A 22,602-nucleotide genomic window follows, 5' to 3' on the forward strand; every position below is an offset into this window, starting at 1 on the left:
GATTTGGTGATGGGAAACACGCGGGGATTACAATTGAGATGGAAAAAAAAATGTGCAAAATGATGTAAAAATAAACTTTGTAATAAAAAAAATCTACTGCATTTCTACATATTGGCAAAGAATGAAAAATTAAAATTTTGAGAAGCACTACTTTTTCCAGTACCACCAAAATAAGAAAATTCCTATGTATAAATCTAAACACAGAATGCAAAATATGTACCCTCAAAATATATCTTCAGTAATATTGTTTTTAATACATATAAATTACAAAATCGATAAAGGTTAATAATAGAGGACTGGGTGAAAAATGTATGATTCTTTCAAATAACTAAAAAAGACAGTACAGATTATTATTTATGAAAAAGTGTTTTAAATATTTTGTATTTCAGGTGTTTCAAAGCGAAATTTGCAGTAAAATCCTGTTTAAATCTCTGTATGTACATGTGATTTACTGACAGTTACCTCTGAGTAATAGGATTACAAAAACTTTAATTTTTGTCATGTATCTAGTTGCTGATTTTCTTCAGATTTACACATGAACATAACAGCTTACGTCATAGAAAATAATTAATCAATGCTTTGCGACATTAAATTTTGACTCAGCTCCCCTCCATGCTTGTGAAAAAACGTTCAAGAGTGGCATACAAACATTACCTTTCAAAGCTCACCTTCACCTTTTCCATCCTCCTCTAATTAGCTCTTTAAGTAAATTTCCCCCCAGTTTCAACAGGTAATTTCTAAGATTTGGGTGGCTAATTTGATGGTCATATTTTCAACATTCTCTAATCACCATTATACTTCCAATTTCCACAAATACTTTAAGATCCACTGATGTTTTGACATTAATATACAGTTTTGCCTTTTTGGAATTTTTATTTTTTTACCCTACTGCATTTGGTATGATCACATGGCATGCTACTAATTCCAAAATTTGTTTTAATCAAACAATAATTTAAATACTCACATTTCTATTTTCACAAAGAATTCACATCTGGTATATACTGAATTCAGATACAGCTGAGGAACCTAATTTCTGTTTTACTTGTACTGTCTGCTTTGGTAAAAGTCACTAAATTACATGTTAAAATTATTATGATGTTAAAATGTTCCTGAGCAGGAATCAGATACTGATGTCAACAAAGTTCTTTGCCTGATACTTGAAGTCATCAACCCTACCATCTCCTATAAAAGCCTTTGGAAATGGGCCCTCCCTGGTGGTGCAACGGGTTAGGACGCAGCACTGCAAGCTAGTGGCAGCTGCTTTAGTGCCAGTTCAATCCCCAGCCTCAGAGGTGAGCCACATGGCGTGGCAGACCTCTCCTGTCTCGTCCACAGTGTACTTGGTCAATCTGCCTGTTCTGCTGCCCACTCTGTCTTTGGTGAGTCCTCTCACCGTCCCTGCATCTCTGGCCTGTACCCCAGTTCTGTATGCCTAAATAAATACACAATTTTTTTAAAGCCTTTGGAAATCAATACATGGGGCAGTCACTAGATTTGGAAGAGGAAACCAGCGGGGCTGTAGGGTGTGAGGACGGAATTGAGAAAAGCACCCTGGTAACTGGGTTAATCTTGGCACATCTGTGGCACACAGCAGGGCACTAAGAGTAACAGGATCTGGAAGGAGACTGCGTGGGCTCTAAATCCTGGTTTACTAGCCAGAAGATTGTGGGGAAGTTACTTGCTTTTCTGTGACTTCCAAATTCCTTTTTTGCAGAAGAGGGGAAATGCGAGTACCTTCTTCAGAGAGGTGATGTGAAGGCTGAGTTGCTTCCTGTAAAGCAGTAGAATAGTGGCTGGCATGTTCTAAGGACATGGTAAATATTATCAATTATTATTTGATAAACTGGAGGTTTGGGATGGGATGAGTTCAGGATACAGATGGAATGAAAACCGAGTTAAAAGGCCCTAATTAATGTAATGATAGCTATGTGACTGGGAAAATATACCAACATTTACCTACTGAGTTCTGAATTGCACATACCTGTGCTAATTGCTATCTCATAGCATTAATTGGTTTAATGTAATCTCCCAACAATCCCATGGGCAAAGTATTAGCATCTCTATTTCATAAGCAGTACACCACAGCAGCTAAGAGTTCAGACTGAGAATAAGATTTCAAGGATTTAAATCATGGCTCCACTAAACTGTTAGATACGTGATCTGGAGCAGACCAATTAAGCAATCAAAGCTTCAGTTTTCCTATCTCTAAGGTAGAGTCTACCTGCGGTGAACTCAGACGTCATAATCACTGTGAGGATTAAACGAGTTACTGAATACTTATGTCTCAGCACAGTTCCTGGCACAGAAGTGATCAAGAATGCTCAGCTATTATTATTCCTACTAGCACAGATGTTCACAACTATCTAGTCCCAGGTCACAAAGCTGCCTAATGCACCATTTCATGTTCCTTATATGGGTCTGTGCTGCTTGAAATGCCAATTCAATTCTCCTGTCTTGGTTTTGGTGATGATTCAGATCTTTAAAGTACATGTTGTGACTTTCTGATACACTCTAAAGCTCTCTTGCTACTCTAAAAAAGATAAAATTTCTTGGCGCTTTCTGTGGATGGATGGGAACGGTGCTGTCCACAGAGAAAATTGTAAGGATCCCCAATTCACAGTCATGAGAAAGCCCTTCTATGAAGAAGATCAAGGAACTGGTCTCAGTCAGACAGATCTGGTATAACAAAAATGCCAAAGATGAGGTGGTTTAACAATAAGCAATTATGTCTCACTGTTCTGGATTCTGGGACGTCCAAGATCAAAGTACAGAGGTTTGAGTGCTGGGCGGGAGCTCACTTCCTAGTTCCAGAAGACCATCATCTATCTCTACGTACCCTTAAAAAATAGTCCACTTATAAGAATGGGTCTCCAAATCTGTATCATCTGTGGAAAAAGATTAAAACTCACAAATTCAATTTCAGGAAGCTGAAGCCAAGAAATAAACATAAGAATACGTTTCCATCAAGTAGATTCTATAAAGATCCCAAAGAAAAAAGCCAAATGGACGTACTCTTGAATTGACACTCAAATACTCTCAACCTGCAGAGAACCACACCCTCTGAAAGATTCATTCACATTCAACAATGACAAGAAAACAAGACAAAATGGTTGAGAATGTGGGTGAGACCCCAGAAGTAGAAATAATTCAGGATTTAACATATATTTAATTTAAAATTGGTATGAAATTGATTTTAAAAATACAGAGAACAATATAGGCAGAACAAATGGATTTGGAGACTATCTAAATAAATACTTCCAAAGTTGAAAACTACAATCATTTGGAATTTAAAGACACCATAAGCAGTTTGTTCTAGATCATTGAACAAATTCAAATGACGTGGAGGGTAAGTCTGAGGACATCACGTAAAATGCGGCACGGAGAGATGAAAAGATATGAGCGAGAGGCCAGGTGATGTGAAGGACAGAATAAAGCTAGGACTTATGGATCATCTCTCAATTCTACAATCCAAAATTGATTTTCAAGGTAATAATTGCCAAAGAAACCTCAGATTTGAAACAAACCAACAAAAAATCTAGTGTCTGCAATTTAAGTAGCAGCATACTGAAATCCCTAGCAGGATACATGGGAATAAATCACAACTGGACATAATAAAGTGAAATTGCAGAGAAATTGGTAGCCATACATAAAAGACAGCTTGCTTACAAAGGAAAGAAAATCATAGTGGCTATAGATACTGCATCAGCACTAAAAGACACCAGAAAAATTAATATATTCACGGTGCTGAGGAGGAAATCACAATCTAATCAGCGATACGCAGCTCAGCTACCATCCTGGAGGCCTAAAATACAGACTTTCACAGACATATAAATCCTTAGCTTATTACTTACAGACCGTCACTAACAGAACAACTAAATGACACAAAATCACAAGAAGGAAATGGAAGCAACGAGAAAAATTTGAGATGCAAAAGGCACTGTAAACAAATTAAGTGATACACAACTTGATAAATCTAAATATTGCATCCACTACCACTATGATACTGATTATGAGCCAGATGCTGAATTAACCATAGACACTGATATAATCCTAATTTATAAGTTTACAACTGACCTATTGGGAGGTTAAGTAACTTGTTCACTATTTCACAGCTAATAAGTGGCAGATGTTGGCTAAAGGGTCCAGGCCAATAACCAATTTTCTCTATTGCTTTTTCAATAAATGTCAACCACAATAAACTACTAACAGAGTGGTACATCTAAGGTAAAACTGAAAATCAGAACAATAGTAACAAACAGAATTGAAAACTGTGAGCTCAGAAGTGAAGTATATGAAAGTCATTTAATGTTTAAGAGAAAAATACTGATTAACTTTAACTGTGTTACGTTTAAAAAGTAGCAATTTTAGGATAACCACCCAAGAAATATATATATATACACACACATATGTACACTATATATATATATATATATACACACACACACACACACATCTATAAGAGAAACTGAATTAGCACCCAAAGAAAATAATCTAACCTCAAAATAAGCACTAGTCTGATTTTTCCAGAACATTATACATTGTAAACATTCAGAGAAAAGTAAAAGTGTATGCATACATAGATACACACCCCAGCAAGTTTGAGCCTGTTTGATCTGGTTTGGGCCATGTGGAGCTGTCTGGAGCCAGATGGATCAGATTACAGCCATTTGGCACCTGGAGCTGGTTGACTGTGGTTGGACCTGGTGCAAGCTCGGTTTAGATAGCTGGGTCTGGTTCCAGCTGGTTAGATATGGGTTGGAATGAGTTTGAGCCAACTGGACCTGCTTTGAGACAAATATGTTTGAAATTTTTTAAAATTTTAAATCGAATGCATACATTTCTGAATTTGGACATAAGCAAACACTCACTGAAGGCATCATAGTTGAGACAATGAAAACACCTCCTGTTACTCCCTCTAATTTGTGTGCTTTTTGGGTTAGAAGAGTGAATGTGAGATCTTCGTTACAGGTTGTGTGCAGATTCCCTTTCCTGCTCATACATTAAACGTCATTTCTTTCTTTCTTTCTTTCTTTTTTTTTTTTTTTTTTAAAGATTTATCCACTTGTGCATACAGAACTGGGGTATAGGCCAGAGGCTCAGGGGCGGTGAGAGGCTTCACCAGAGACAGAGTGGGGAGCAGAACAGGCAGACTGATGAAGTACACTGCTGAGGGGAGCAGTGGGCGGGTCAGGAGAGGTCTGCCGCGCCATGTGGCCACCTCCGGGGCAGGCGGGAATCGTACCCATGAGGAAGCGGCTTTAGATTCTCAGTGCTGTGCTTTCACCCGCTGCGCCACCAGGGAGGGCCTAAACGTCATTTCTAAGAAAAGGAGGCCGTGAAGTGTTTCTTTCACTGGTATTCAAGTATTTTTACTCTAAGGCCCACCACCCGCAATGTTTTTTAAGATTTATTTATTTGTTTTTGTGTAGAAGATCTGTAATATAGGCCAGAGGTGGGAGGAGGGGGAGAGGATTCCCCAGAGACAGAGTTGGGAGCAGAGCAGGCTGATTGACTGAAATACACTGCTGGGGGAAAAGCGGGTGAGACAGGAGAGGTCTGCTGTGCCGTGTGGGTCACCTCCAGGGCCAAAGGATCGAACTCAGGCTCAAGATGTGACAGTGCTGAGACTTAATCCCTAGGCCATCAGGGAGACCCCCCCCAAAGAAATTCTAAGAATAGTGTAGCTTTTTCAACATTTTAAAGTTGTTTTTTTTCTGTCATGAGCAATTTTCCACATACTGTGAATAAAATAAAAACTATAAAATCACTACTTACTATTCACCATTAAATACTTTAAACATATAGTTACTTTTTCTTTGCCTTCTAATCCATTTCAACCTCCCAAGTTATTTATCATAGTATACTGTTTTCTGCTCAAATTCTATCAAATTATATTCACATCAAAATATATACATAAATTAAAATCAATTTTTAAAAATTGCTAGGAACACAAGGTATGCACTATATTTTTCTTCTGCGTTGAACTGTAAGTGCAACAGTTGTAATTATGTTTAAAAATATCAAAATTATATATATATATATATATATATAGACACCAAGTATTTTGATAATAATTATTAACCCTAAATAATTTATGGCAATTTTCCTCTTCCTGTATTGCATGAGGATAAGTCCCTGAATGAAGACCACAATATGGCCAGAATGAGGCAGGGTTCGGGATCGACTCTATGGTTTTCACACACCTGTCAATGTGAGGTTTCAAAAATTTTGTTTCCATGAACAAGCTCAAGGAGAAGAATGGTACATAGCAAAGACATCTAAATTATATGTTCCGATGACTTGGTCATAATTCACCAAAAATAATATTTAAAGAACAATGAGCAAGCTGACTATGTCCTCCTGCCATCTTGTCTCAGGCAGGACAATTTCAAGGGCAAATACACACAGAGGGTGTGGAAATAGATCCAGAGAGAATCTGTGCTCCAGAAGAATATACCTCCCAACTCCAATATCACTGTTTTATTCTGCCATCTCAAACCTGGAACTTTCAGTAATATAAGTTTTTATTAAACAATGACAAAAACTAAAGCAATATGTTAACATTTATTAATTTTGAAAGAGGATGTATGTGTCTATTCTAGAACTCTATACTTTTCTGTAAATTTTAAACATCTCATTTCACATTATTTAATTCCTTCTAACTTGACAATGGTTAAAAGGACCTAATGAGAACATTTTGCTCAAGTCTGAGAACATGCCTTACCGGTTGTCTAGCACATCTGTTTCCATTGTGGTATTTGCTTTGATTTCTCAGATTTCACTGTGAAGATCAAGTTGTACTTTTTTAATAACCCCTTAAAATCCACAGAAGAGCATGTGAAAAAAGAAGAGACTCACTTTTAGGAGTCCCAGCTATGCCTGATGTACATGTAAGTTTAACCAGCCTGTACCCACCACAGCAATATTCACACACATGCTGCAAATACGATCTGCAGAGGATCCTTGAGACAGAACTACAGGCTAAATTCCTTTAAGTCAAGGCCATGCCGTATGTTTCTATTATCATTATTTCTCCCAGGCTACCTGGCCTAGATACTGATGGGGGTTTGGGGTAGGGTGCCGTACAAGATGAAATTCACCTAATTCAAAGAAGGTGACATAAAGATTGAATAATAACCTTGCCTACACAGCTTAGAAGGCCAAAGTGAAGAAGTGCTCACTGAGCTGTATAACTCAAAGGCTCTAGAAAAATCTCTAAGGGTGCTAAGAAAATCAAGGCGATAGCATCCTGTTAGGTGAGAGAGAGTACAGACCAGAGAGTCAGGTAACTTGGGCTCAGAACTCTGCTTCTCCAAATGCATGCTCGCTAAGTGACCCAGAACACATTTCCAATTCTTGGCAAGGCATAGTTTCATCGCATGTTAAGTGGGGGTTATACAGCTATCGGAAAAAACTGTTGTGAGGACGAAACTGAATGAGATGATGTTATGTAACAAGTCCTGAATAACAGTCTACAGCTGCCAATCATAGCCAGTTGATTAATGGTTGTCTACAGCTGCCAATCATAGCCAGTTGACTGGTGGTGGTGGTGGTGAGGTCACCTCTGTACTTACTGATTTTCTGCTTGTGGGATCCATTGTTTCCTAATGGTGCCATGTAGAAAGCTCCAACTTTTCAAGCAGATTCATCTACTGCTCTTTGCAAGTCTACGATATTTTGTCTATAAGGTTTGATGTTCTGATGTTCTCTTTTAGTGGTGCTCAGGCTACTGTTTTTCAAGGCTCTCCCTGAATTGGAGAGAGTAACATGTGAATAGAGACAAATTAGAAACTACATAGTCTGTTTCTATCAAGATCCAGCTGTTTTTATTGGATAACATACTCCACGGATATTTGGAGCCTTTAGTTCACTTCCAGAGCTCTGAAAGTGTCAATTTTATAATTTTGCCACTGCTTTCCTCATTTTCATGATGAAGAATAATTTTGGAGGCCCTTACCCTGCCATTTTACAAGTTCTTCCTTCTGTTGCGTTTACATTCCACTCCTCTACTATCTCTGTGACCTTGGAACTTACTTCTCCAGGGCTTCCTCCTCTACACAACATAGAAGGGCCTCTGGGTTGGAAAGGGAAATCATCTTGAGCTTATTTTTTTTAAAGATGTGCTTTCTAACTTTTCAAGGAGCTATATTTTAATTATTTCTTTCAACTGATGATAAGGTGTAATTTTGTCTATTTGGCACTGTTGATATTACATTGTAAAACTGATGCATAAGATTGCATCGGTTCATTCAGTATTCAGCATAGTGATACATTAGAGAACATCTTACAAAAGTGGCTTCATAGATATATAAGGTGTGTTAAACTAGTTCCTTTCAGGTTTGAAATACTTTGAATTCATAACAAGATGATTAAAGCCTTTTGATGATGGTGACCAGATTGTGTCTCATTTCTTCTCTTCAAGTCCTGAAACCAGACTTTTCTTATTAGACTATCTCTATAAGCCATAAAGCCAGGAAAAGATGGTAAACCTGAGCCTGTTGATTTTTTTATGTTGAAGTATTAAAATTTGCAGGAGACTAACCCTGGAGATTAAAGTCCTATCTTCTCGCTGTGTTCAGTAAGACAATGAGTCCAGCTTGGCAAAAGGACTTCTCAAGGTTACACAAAGAGTTAGTGGCTGAGCATGAGAATCATAGTCCATTATTCTTCTCTGTTGGACCAGGTTGCCTTTCTTTTGGTACTTCCCTGTCCACTTCACAATTATCTGTGTATCATTCTTCAAGTCACTCCAAAGGCATTCTCTCCACCTTAATGGGCAGTTAGAATGGAGACAGCTATACATTTTGAAAATCATTAAACCGTGTTCGTATTTTAAGTAGTATGATTTCCATTCAAAAATGATTTAAAATGCCAAGATAAGCCACAGCATTGTTAAAAACCAGGTGCCCCCTTTCCAGACACAAGACAAATCATTGCTGGTGCAAAGGATGGGCTCCCAGCAGCTTTTGTGAACACTGAATGGTACTGCAAATGTTTATAAAAAAGTCAGTTGGTTTAGGAGAGGCCTGTTTTAGCCCGAGTTATGACTACAGCTAGCTGATTAAGTGAGCTGAGGTCTTGGTTAGTGGGAAACACTTAGTTGGAGGTATTTGAGCCCAGAATGAAGCAATCAGGGAGACAATATTTTTAGGAGAAGCTGGATGAAAGGCTAAACAGATAAGGATTAAGAACCTTGAAAAAATACAGTAGTTATGGTGTAGAAATTCAGTTCCCAGAATTTATTCTTTGGAAAAAATAAGACAGGCATACAAAGTGGAATACTATTCATTACCATGAAATATTGTAAATAACGAATGTAATACCCAACAATGTGATTAAATACGTGATACATTAAAGTGTTATGTAGTCATTAACAATAAAAAGGCATACGCACTTGTGCTTGTGGAAAATTTTTCCCAAGCGATCAGAAGACACCTTATAAAGTAGCATGGGAAATAAAATATCATGTGTAAATTAAAGGTGTGTTTCTCTACAGACATTAAAGAAAATGACTACATGTTGTCAGGGGCTTCCCATGACTGGCTGAGTCAACATGTTCCAGGGCAAGGTGAGAGGCACCCAGCACCCCCAAACCTTCCTATTCTAAATAGGTCCTGCCATCCACTGCATCAAGACAAAACATACTCTGATGCATAAGACCTTTAATGGAAAGGAGCTGTAATACAATTTATGTGCAACAAAGAAAAAACAAGAATAAAGTTTCCAAATCAAGAACCCGAAGTTACTCACCCCCTAATGGGTTAATGCTCAGCCAAACTGGGTTGGCCCAAAGCTCGGCCTCTGAGGCCCAGAAGCATCACAAGTCTAAGGCACCTCCGGGGGCCCCATAGGGAAGGGGCGGAGGGGCCCAGCATGCCTGGGACATGAGGAGCAGAAGCAAGGGAAAAGCTGCCACCGTTCACCTCCCGCGGTCTCTCACCACACCTGTCTCACCCAGGCCAGAACCAAGAAGCCAGCGCAGCTTCTTCACGTGTCTCCACCCGACATGCCTCCTCCCCCAGCTCTTCCTTGCCCTGCATCCTGCCTCCTTCCTGCCCCAGTCTCCTCTCCAGTATCTCCTCCTCCCTGCTCAGCTCCACCCCACCTTGAGTGGGGCAGGGAACCTTTTCCTGGGGACCACCCTGTTACAAACACATTCATCCATGCATATGTATTTTTAATAATTAAAAAGTTTAAATTTAATAAAAAGCAAGACAGGTCATATAAAGCAGAGGAAGCTAAGTAGCAGGGAAGACTATGAGGAGAGATTCTGGATAAAGCAATGCTTCAAGTTGTGGCCAGAGCTTTCTAGAAGACAGGGAGAGGCGCCAACAGCTTACAGGCCTGTTGCCCACACGTTCCTTCAAGCAATACCTAGTAGCACAATGTTCTAAATGTTTTCTAACTGAATGATGATAAACACGTGCGTAGCTATTAGTCACTCATTAAGAAACAAATTTTTTACATAACACATCAGAGGCAAAATCTGCGTGATTTCAGGCAAATCTCCAAATTAATATTTCAGAAAGAAACACTTCATCTACAGCATTCTGATATTTTCAAATAAATATATACACAAAGAGATTACTCACTCAGCTCTATTTCCACAACTTCCCCTGAGTCTGGGGGAAATATGCCTGCTAACACAGCACACTATAAAAGATTCATTACGGTAAAATTACTCTTCGTCTTTATGAAATGTAAACCCTGCTTTGAAAAGATCTAGAACAAAGAGCCTTAACCTAGCCTTCACTCTGGAGCTGATCTGCCACTGACGTAGAACAGGCCTTGTGAACCCCTCCCCCACCCGGTCTCTGTCTCCATCTATACAATCGACACAAAACCTCCAAATCTAAGTGAAGTGACTCCACAGAGAGACAAAAGCTACAATAAGCCTCCGTGTCACCTGTTCAAAATAGAGAGGCTCTTTGCGTCCCTGCACTGAGCCCCAGGGTTCAGAATCACCGCTGAAGGCTGGTGGGGGGACAGAAGTGAACCTCACCAGTGAGACTATTTCTCCAAAGTATCCCTGCACATCCCAGCACATGGAGGTGTTGGGGTTCATCACTAGATCTGCATATACATAAAAAGTCATTCAACCCCTGGGGTCCACTGCCTTCGGTCAGCTGGGCATGTGGAGGAAACAGTCTCACTCGCAAGGAATTAAGGAGACATGAAAATGGAGAGAAGAGGTTATCCAGTCATTGGCTACGTGTCCAATTTCCTGTCATCAGTGAGCCTGCTTTTCTGGCTTGTTTACGAGCCTGTCCTTCCTTTTGAACCCAGCTCTGGATGCCCTGTTTTCTTCTGTTTTGGTTAGTGTGAAGAAAGCTGTGTCCCGTAAGTCAAAGTTTAGTGGTTGAACACAGAAGCAAGTGTCTGTCACTCAGGTCGCCCAGGCTGGACGGCTCTCTTGCTGTCCTCTAATCCTCGCTTTTCTCCATCAGTCTGCTACTCAAGGAAGGGGACAAGGATCACATGAAGCAGCTTCGGGCTAAGTCTGGACACAGTTCATTTTGCTTCCATGCCGTTCATGTGGAATAGGCACGGCCACGCCTTTGGCAGGGGCCTGGGATCACGCTGATCTCTGTGCTGAGGAGGAGCAGAACCCAGGTATTGGGAGTTCCAGGGCTCTCTGCCACCTGCTTCAAGGTCAAGCCCACTCTTCTTCACTTATTAACCAGGATTCCAAATCAAAAAGTCAATCAATCTGGAGATACGGTAAAAACAGAACAAGTGGGGGGGGGGTCCCGAAACCGACCACAGCATGACTAAAACATCCTCCACATCGTCCACAAGGAATATTCAGCCACAAACTACAGCTTATTTGAATGAAGACAGAACCCCTAGCGCTGAAGGATCTGCTCTCTGACAAGGTCCTCAAAGGCTGCCTCGCATAACTAGCAGTGCACAGTAGGTGACCCCAGCCACGTGCACGGCCTCTCAGCCTGTAAGTGATGTTGCCGTAAGGACGTAAGGGAAAGTGAAAAAAAAAAAAAAAGGTGACCAGTGAGAGTGGCGCAGCCGACAGCTGCAGAATTTCACATTTCTGCAGACTTATTTGTAGCCTTTGGGGGGCAATGCGTTTGATGGAAACAAAGGAGGCTGGGGAGGCGGCAGCTGGACTTAGGCACTGGCCTGCCACTCTCGAGGCTGTCCGGAAGAGAAACACTGATGTCCTTCTCACAGCGCGACGGAAGGGTAAATAATGACGTAAAGTAATCGGTATGCAATGTCCAAACATATTTCATTAACAATATCGATCAGCTAATTTCTGAATGTGAGACCTGCTACGCAAGCCTGCCTTCATTTCTCAGAGAGCCAGTCAGGCGAAGGGGGAGACACGCTGTCAGAGAGCTCGCAGGGACTGGCCGTAATTGTAAATGGAATGGAGGACACTTTGGGGATATTAGTACCTATGTGTTGTTTTGAGGGGTAAATGAAATAATATGTTCATGTTTAGCCCAGTACATGGTACCTAAATGTCAACATTATTGTGAACAGTACTCATCTTATTTGCTTAGTTTTAACTTAAATGTCCTAATTTTCATTAAATGTTATTGATTCATCATGGTTTGCATCATCACATAAATTGGGGACTACAACTGCACCCCTTCACAGATGCACATGCTTTGCTCTCCCCTCACCAAACACACAGCTGCCAGAGTCTGACCCTGCACTCTCCCCTCCCCCTCTGCCTCCTCCCATCCTTTCTTGTAAACCAAATCTCACAATTTTCACCATATTCCGCAAGTGCGAAACGCTATTCACGATCTGGCTGTGACTTCTGACTCCGCCATCTAGCACAATCACTCCAAGGTCCATCCATTTTATTGCTAAAGGCATTATATATACACTTCATCTTTTTGAGTAGTTGAGCAGCATTTCGCAATTTCTTTATTTAGTCAACTGCCAGTGGACATGCAGGTGGTTCCCGTGCTGGCTATTAGGAATAATGCTGCTGTCACCTATTGTCTGTGCTGCTTTAGAACAGAAGGAACACAGTGCTGGGGAAAATGCAAAACCACTCCGGGACCCCCTTGGCTGGCCTCAGTCCTCTCAGTAGCGGAGAGGGTGAGGTGGGGTACAGTGGAGTTCTTGGGGTGAGTCATAAGGGGGTGGCAATGCAACTAGCCTGCAGGCAGTCTACCTAAGCCCAGCCTGGGGTGGGTGAAGACAAGATGGCATCATAACTGGAAAACTGGAAAGTTCTTTGTGCTCTAGAGGAGAAAGATGTCCTGCAAATTTAAGTCACTGTGATTTTCAAAGCCAAATGCCAGACTCTGAAATGCAGCCAGGCTTTCCTTAATATTTAGTTATGTTGCCACAGCACTAGAAGAAAAAAGCCAACTGTTTATATGCAGTAGTATTTCTGGTAACTGAACTTATTAGTTTAATAGGCAATATTTACAGAGCTCACAAAATAGCATGCTTTTTGTCCACAGAGACCTGTTTTAATTAAAGCTCTACCTTTAAAATTCATTAAGGTAATCAGTTCTACGAGATTAGCAGCCTGCATATTAGATTCTACAAGAGCACTCACATAGCCTTCCGCAGGTGCAGGAGGCAATGATTTAGACAATGGTGAGCATCTCTGCTTTCATTTGATTTCAGCTTTATGTAAAGGCGCTGGCTGGGCAGCCTCGGGAATCTCACTTGTGTTAGGCAGGAGACACTCGCTGGCGGATTATGTAGATCTCCTCGTTACTGCGATCACCACACAGAAGGGCTCTCCCTGGGCAAAAGGGGTAGAGAAGGGGCAGCTGATTGAGTGACAAAGGTCCCCTCGTCACCCTGTCAGGGATACGCTGCTCTTAGACCCTGCACGCCTGGCAGGGAAGGAGAAAGGCCAAAGAGCCCAGTTGGGGAAGCCTAGGGGAAGAGAACTATAATCACCACAACACTGCAAACGCAAGGACTACGACGCCATTGCACGGGCACGCATGCTGAGAGCAGCCACATGATTTCACAGAGGAGGACATGGAGGCACAGAGATGAGGTCACTGGCCAAAGCCCACTGGATAGGGAGGGGCGGCGAGGTGGGTGGCTGTGGGTTGCTCCTATGTGAAGTGGGGATGATTTTGTTTACAGGACAGCCTTGGAGCAGGGTTCAGATGAGGTATGAGCCTGGTGCAGAAGACCCTCCCAACGCAAGGTGGCAATTCCTGTCACAGGCTGTGAAACATGAAGCTAGTACTGGGTGCCCCAGCCACTCCCTTGTTACCCCAGTGGGAGAACAGAGAAAGTGCAGGAAAGGTGCCCAGCAGAGGGAAGGTAGGCTTCGAATCAGCTTGTGCTGGGAGCTAGAGGAGCCTTGAGCCCAAGGAGGCTGTGGCAGTCTAGAGCAGTGGGCCTTCTCCGCACAGCAGAAGTGTAGCAGTGCATTCGCAGAAGGTCGGGAGGAGGGTGGCCTAGGGACCAGTAGCACAGGACAATGAGAGACCTGAAGTGACTAAGGGATAGTGAAGCTGTGACAGGCGCCTTTTCCCAGGAAAACAAGCTGTCACCGCCAGACAAAAACACGAAGGCTCTTGATGGCAATCTTGTCAAACCAACCTCTCAATTTTCACGTGAGAATATGAAGGCCTTATTTCACTTAATGTCCAGAGAGCAAGGTTTTATATTGGAGTTCAAAATGACACCTGACTGACTGAGCTGTCTGATGATTATAAAATTACCTTATGTCTTTAAGCCTCAGTTTCCTCATCTCTAAAAAGAATCCAAATTCAGAGTTTTTAGAGGATTTAAATAGAGAATGAGAAGGATTAAATGAGATGATTTCTTGAGAATGCTTGTAAAGCCTAACAGCACTTGGCAACTATTATGCATTCAATTCACAGAAGCTTACTTATCCTGCATTCCCCAGAACATTAACCTCAACACCCTAATCACCATCATCTTCTCTGAAGCAGTCCCTTACCTACACTGCCCCTGAAGCTTCCTTCAAAGCTTGCCTGCTATTGCTCATACCCGTTAGTAGTGACAGGTCCTCATCACAAAGGCCCACACTGGTGAGGTGTTTATTTCTGTGGGGCTCTGGAAAATGGAGGTCCATTTTCCAGTGTTTCCACTCTGGATGTCCTGTGAGACAGCTGAGTCGCAGAAGGACAGCAGGAGGAGCCTCCCCGCTCCCCAAGGCAGGCCTTTCTAACCAGCTGTAACTTTTCAGATGAGAATACTGAGCATGCCTCCCACCAGCCTGGCCCCATAGGTGTTTATTTCAGTGTACTGAGGTAAGGCTGGGAACTTACCCTTAACCACACATTCACACTCCTTGGCCAGGCGCTGAGCTGGGTGAGATGGACACAGTCAGTGGCCTCAGTGATCAGAAATGGTACTTGGTTGACCGAGTTGATGAGCTCTTCATTTATTTCTTAACTCCCTATGAACTGAGTGCATATTTTGTGCCAAGATCTAGGGTTGAAGTTCAAAATCTGTTGGCATTTTAAAAGCAGGTATCATGTCTGGCTCTATGGTGCTTAGAGACTAGTGAAGGGGACCACATAACCGAAATCATATACTTGTTGAAGTTACTTGGTTGGTGTGTAGGTGATGGAAACCAAAGGAACAGATAGCTAAGAGAGTAGATGGTGGGTGCTTGAAGGAATCTGGAGGATCGCAGTGGCTTCCTGGAGGAAGTAACCTACTGATCTGGACAATGCAGTTATCTAGACAATGGCAGTGGGGAGCAGAGTGGCGATGGAAGAAATCATTAGAGGCAGCAGTAACATGGGGCAGTTGCCAGGAAAGGGAAGCACAGGACAAGTGTGAGCCGCCGAGAGACCTTGGGCATCTGGGTAATCAGCAAAGAGAGGTATGGTACAAACGGAGGTGAGGAGGCTAGTGGGCTGGGATCACCCAAGGCTTTCATCCAGCTAAGGAGTTCTGTTAAGGGGAAGGATGTCCTAAAGGAACTCTGCAGAGTCTTGTGGACTCCACCCCCTACTCCAGCTTTCTGGACTCTACCCTCTACTCCAGTGATTGGAAACTACAACTCCCAGCAGTACCAGGGAGATAACTGCGAGGACCCAAGGGTGAAGCTAAGCAGGCATTCTGGGACATTGGGGGATAAATAGGGCGCTCGCTCAGGAAACAGCTCTCCAGACCATGTGACTCGGGGCTTTTAGTTAGTTAACAGAGTTCCAAGTTGGCCAAGCCAGTAAGGTACTCCAGTATCCTGTTGTCTTTCCCCAGGTTGTTTCCTGTTCCTTTCCCCTTTTGTAAATAAACCTGTTATTGACCCTTTTGTGTGTGCCTGCAGTATAACTGAATTTTAAGCGCCCAGATCACTCTGGGCTGCCCTGAAACAGTTAGACCACAGGAAGTTGATGGTGGATTGTAAACCATAGAGCGACATCATCTGACTAATGTTTTCAAAAGATCTGACTCTTAGGTGGTGACCGAAAGGAACCGCTATTGTAGAGAGCGATGGCGGTGGGGCGGTGGAACGGTGGCAAGGGGGAACTGGGAAAGGAGGCTGACTGGAGAGCAGTGTTAGTGTTAGAACTGAAAGGATGAGGAGTGTGAAAGAAAGGGAGGTGTCAGGGGTGGCTCCCAGCTTTTGGACTCACATGCTTGTTGCTTGGCCGGAGCTGTTCACTGAGATGGAACCATGGTGGGAAGAACAGGTTTCACTGGAGTGCACGGGCGTTAAGTTCTCACGGCGATGCTGAACTGAGAGGCCTTTGCGGCACAGACAAGGGCAGTGGCAATGCAGAGATGCAGAGCGACAGGATGGTGAGAGTCTCGGTTCTGTGGGTTTCATATGGAGTTGGTCACTTGGAGCAGAGAGTGAATGAGCTCACCAAGGGGATGGAAAGTGAGCAGCGGAAGTAGGTAGCTAATAGAGAGACAGAAGAGCCAGCCAGAATGGTGGTTGCAAATGAGGGTGCATCAAAAATGGCTTGCTCAATAGCAGCTGCTGAGACAGATGTCAACTAAGATGAGGACAAAAACCAGCCACCAGATTTAGGGACAAAGGGATACAGGGCCAGAAGAAGAACCAGTCGTGCTCCCCTAGGTTCCCCTTTACAGAAAGGCATTGTTTTGATGAACGTCTTTAACTTGTAAGAATACAACCTCAGGATCATCACATGTCTCTATTCTGCTTTCCCAGATCCACCACATGTTGAGGAGAACTCCAGCAGCCCAGCAGGGCCTGCCTAAGTGCAGTTCAGCCGCCCTTTGGGTCTCTGGACTACTCCCAACTGACTGGTGTTCCAGGCACCATTTCTATAACTACCACTTATCACTGATATGGTCCGCATGCTGGCTTCATGTCGTTTGCCTTTTATTGAGGGCTAATAGTTATGCATTAGCTACAACTTATTCCTACAATTACTTTAGAAGGACTGAGCAATGATAGTAGTTTTCAAGCCTATACTATAAAATGTGTTTTGGGGGCGATTATAATCACATAATTATTTAAGATAAAGAATAAATTACTAAAGCAAAATGCTTTTCTACTCCAGACAGCCCATGTATACTGCACTATACTGTAGTACTCCAGGTACGTCCTACATGACTCAGGTACCTTGCTCACTCTTCTCTGGATACTCAAGAATTAAAGCAAATGATCAACTTACTCAGCAGCACACAAATACTTCCAGCTCCATCGTAGGTAGGAAATTGGTCGATGTAACTATCATCAACAAATGGGCAGCAGTTCAAACAACAGAAACTCAGAATTAAGTAAATGTTGTCTCCCGATTAAGACCTAAGAAAGAGCAAAGCCTCTGTCGCTGGCTGGAACACAGGGTCCAGACTTCACTTGACAAAGGAAAGCAAAATGCAAACGTGAAAAGTCCTCCTGTTGTTACCTAACGTTGCCACCTGGCTTCTCTCTCCACATCAAGAGTATCCTTGTTGGTTTTGAAAATCTCCTGCAAAGTTTCCAAATGTGGACAATGCAAGGGGAAGTGGCCCTAAAAGGAAGTCAGGATTTGGCAAGACTCATTAGGAGTACAGAGAAGCAAGGGACTGGCATTTCCAGGTGAGCCCTCCAAAAGTGAGCTGCTTATAAACAAAGTACTTGTGGCCTGGGGCATTCCTAAAGTGTCCTCTTTAAGGAAAGCCTACACACAAAACTCAGAAACAATACTGAGCAGATTTAGTGGGAGATCATTTGCATCACAAAGGGGCTTCTGGTTTACAAAAGGATTCACCACAAGCCTTCTTTAATGAGATAGTATTTTTTTTTTTTTAGCGATTTCTGTTTACAAAACTGAAAACATCAATTTGTACCAAAGTTCCAGGAACTCTACAATGGGTACAGTGAGCTCTGTTTTTTATTGGATGATTTAACTTGGGTGAGCTGGAATGAAGGCCATACTCAGAATCCACTGAATAATTCTAAGATCAGGTTCCCTAGAGCTACGTGTTTCTGTGTTGAAGATGCTCCCAGGAGAGCAAGCTGTTGGGACATTTGGATGCAAGCATGAAATAGACCCAGCCCAGCCTTCACAAGTTGAAGAAACTCCTCACCCCTCTCCCACTGTCCGGCCTTCCAAACTCCAAAATGGGGGTGAGCAATGTGGCAGTCATGTTCCTTAGAGCCATGGGCTTGACCTCAACGACTGCTGATGGAGACCCGTTCCCACAGCCCTGATGATTTGAGTCTTAGATGAAGCTGCTTCCAGTGTCCCTTTTGAAATTGTGTTAATGATTGAAATAAAATGTTTCCAGGCTAGTACAAGCCTCCATCTGGAGCTGAAAGTTATTGAAGAAAGTTTAATGAAGGAAGGCTTACATTTCTTCATATTTGGTAGTTTCCACAGAAAATAAGCAGAAAGCATGAAAAGAGAGGATGGTTCTGTTCTTCCCCAAATTGTATATCAGTGCGCAAGCATGACCGCGGAGGATCCTGCCCTGCTGTGATGGGACAGCTTTTCTTCTGTCTCACACAGGGGAAGAAAGAACACCCCCCCCCAGGTAACTGTGGACTGCAGACTGGCTCCCCTAGTCTGGGGATGACCGCAAGGCAGGTGGGGACAGCCTCCATTGGCAGCTCCGCGGACCTGGGTGTGAACCCAAGCTCCACCATTCCTTCTCTGCGGGACCTGCACAAGTGATTGCTACTCTTCAATGAGACGACACCTCATCTGGAAAATCGGGAGAATATCATCAAACTTGCAGCACTGTTTTAGGTGTCAAATGACTTAGTATTTGGAAAGGCCCTAACAAGCAGTCTGGCAGAGAGAGGCTGGCAATAAATGCTGAATTAATGACCACCTATAAAAATCAAAACTGAGACTAACCTTATTATTTCTAGAGTCCAGAGAACAGCTACGGTTGCAACATTAAGAAAGTTGACAGGACATTGGGTTTTGACGGCAATCCCAGAGCCAGGTCCAATTTGGTTCTCAGATATCAGAGTAAGTGAACAAGGGTGGTTTAATTAAAGCTTGTTGACAAAAACAAATGTGGTGTGATATAAGATGCCAACTCCACTTTAGTGAACCTGAAGAGTGTGGGTCCCCACATGGTGCTTACATGACTTCTTTGCCTGCAAGTTACCTGAGCATGAACAGTGCCAGTACAGAAACTGCTAGTCCGTACACCCCCAAAGTGTGCTGTTCACGGTGACTGCCCTTTCCAATCACTGTCAATTTCTGACCTCCATTCATTAGGGAAATGAAGCTAGAAATGTTTTCTTCCTTGGGCCTGACTCCCAGTCATCAAGGTCTTGGGGAACAAGGTACCCCCCTCCCCCGCCCCTGAGGACTGCCCTCTGCTAGGATGAGGCACTGGGTTCTAATTTTTTTTTTTTTTTGCTGTGGCTCAGTGGGAACTGGGGGATGGAAATACAGTAACAGCAATAGGTGTTCTACACGGCTACACAATGCATAAAAGCTGCTGTGGCTTATTGAATCTCTGACTGGGAGTTTTGCTAGGTTTTCCTTGTCATTAGGTACACTGCTGTAAAACACTGTGTTTGATTTAGAGGTACAAGCCACACATCTTCAGATGTATGGCACCACACCGAAGCTACCAGCAAAGCACCTGTAGTCCTTCACCTGAGAGCTGTAGGGCACCCTCCCGTCTGTTCCCAACCCACATGCCATCCAAGTCTACATTATTTCTAATGTACTAAAAACACTCCTCCTTTTGACAGGCCTTGGAAATGTGATTAAATACCAAAATGGCTACTGATATTATCAGGGAGAAAGTACTGAAGTGCAGATGGGCTATTTGGGAGTTTGTTAATAGTAGAAACATTTATATTTATTTTATTCACAGCCTCTTTTTGTTTATTTTCTCCATACACCACACACAGGGCATTGGTGTCTCTCCGTGAAGCGTTTTGTTTTCATCCAGTTTGGTAATGGACAAAATACTAGTTGATCCCTCTGATTCAAAGCTGCATTAGTAACCCTTGGTCCTGAACCCAGCTGAATTCATCTCATTTCAGGACGGAAGAGGTCCTTCTCGGACCCCTCTCAGTAAGTTAAGGCATACTCTGTGTTCCTTTATTTACAAGGGAGGGCATTGGAATCCTGCTGCTACAGCTCCCAGTGATCTTTGCGCAAGGACTCCCCTTAGGCTATCCGGGTGATCTTCACACTTTGACACACTGAGTCTACAGGCCACACCCATTTCACAGGTGGTGTTTCTGCCCTTTTGCAGATCCTGGTCCACACTCCACCTAGCTGAGCAACCTTTCCTGTAGGCCTCCACAGAATAGCCCATACTGAGTAACCTGCAAGAGGAACTTATTTGATTGGAAGGAGGGGTAGAATTCCCAGACATGATTCCTTTCTCTGGGATTAAGCACAGGAGGCAGGCGCTCTACCTGCTGGTAGAGGCGCTCTACCTGCTGCTGACGTGGGAGTGGCTAAGTGTACCACACTTTGACAGTTCATTTAACAAACATGTGTTGCTTGTTCCCCAAACAAGGTCTTCTGGCCTGGTTTCCGTCAGATAAGGAAGTGATCATTGAAAGCCACACTTCTGCGGGTACATTTCTGAACTTGGTCAGAATCTAGATGATGACCTGGGGAGCCTCCAAAAGCAACGGCTGTGTGTCAGGCACCCGTCTGGGCGTAAGTGGCAGAGATACAAAAATGAATGTCATAAACCGAGCTCTTGTCCTCAGCGAGTGCAGCAGTGCAAATCTCCCAGAAGACAATCCTGGGGTGAACCTCGGGTCTCTCCGTCCTGTACAGCAGGCTATGTGACTGCAGTGCCAGAGCTGGCCACCTGTTTGGCTCTGCTCTTTTGCGCATGCCTTTTCCTAAGACACCTTTAATTGTGCTGATATTCCTAAGGGAAAGTACTGTTGCTGACAGATGGACAGAACCCAGCCTCTCATGCCTGATGTCAAAACGTGGCACCATTTCCCATTCAAGGTCTCTTCTAATTTATACATCACATCATTGCCCCATGGCAGAGTCAAAGCTTTTGAAGGCTCACTGTTTAGGATTCAGCATCATTTTAAAGTCTGGGAAACATCAAGCCTTAACCAAATAGCAAATATGCTTTTCCAAATAAAACCAGAGAGTTTCCAAAAACATTTTATGCGGTGCACCTTGCTTAAAGTTCTGAGGTTCTCTCAAGGACTTTATTTGGAACCAGTGGTATTTCTGCCCAGGAGGATGGCATTACCACCAGTAAATGGTTCCCTCAATATGCTTTGAAGAGGTGAGAGCAACACAGAAATGTGATAGCCCCTTGTCCCAGCTCTGCTCAGCCTCCACTTCCTCTCCATCTTGCTGAGATGTCAGGTATACTTACCTAAAAGGAGACTTTGGGCAGTCATGTGCCTCCACTCCAGCTTCCACTGCCCAGCAACAGTTTCCAGCTTTCCCTGCAGTCGCCTGCATTTATGCCACATGGAAGGCTTTACATAAAAACTCACTTCATGGTCCTCTTTTTTATAAACTATAGGGCCAAACTGCCACCTTCACGTGACCTAAGACTAATCTCAATTTGCATCTACTTACAGATTTCAAAGGTGTTGGTGGGGGGAGAGACACAGGCAAGAAGTCAGTGATGAAGGGCCCTCCCTGGTGGCGCAGCGGGTTAAAGCATAGCACTGAGAATCTAAAGCCGCTTCCGCATGAGTTCGATTCCCGCCTGCCCCGGAGGAGACCACATGGCGTGGCAGACCTCTCCTGACCCGCCCACTGCTCCCCTCAGCAGTGTACTTCGTTGATCTGCCTGTTCTGTTCCCCACTCTGTCTCTGGTGAAGCCTCTCACCGTCCCTGAGCCTCTGGCCTGTACCCCAGTTCTGTATGCACAAATAAATAAATCTTTAAAAAAAAAAAAAAAAAAGAAGTCAGTGATGACTGGTTTACATGAGAAGGCCATATGGTCTACTTTATCATCTCTGCCTTCTCTTGCAATGGCTTAAATACCAGTTAACTATAGTCATTAGATTCCACACCATCAGTTTTCAGTACATGTGGTCTGTTAAACAAATGCTTATACCACTTACAGTGTGAAAGAAACTGAGAATCTATAACCCCAAACACAGATAGTCCTTGTACAGTTTGACTGTTTAATGTCAGGGGGTTAAAGCTCAAATGACTACAAAAGTCAAATATATAACAAGTGAAATGAGCTAAATGTAAGATAATGGGGAGAGATGGAATGATGGTGAG

Source organism: Condylura cristata, unplaced genomic scaffold (assembly GCF_000260355.1).
Source record: "Condylura cristata isolate star-nosed mole 26May11 unplaced genomic scaffold, ConCri1.0 scaffold00019, whole genome shotgun sequence".
In the NCBI taxonomy this organism is placed as follows: Eukaryota; Metazoa; Chordata; class Mammalia; order Eulipotyphla; family Talpidae; genus Condylura; species Condylura cristata.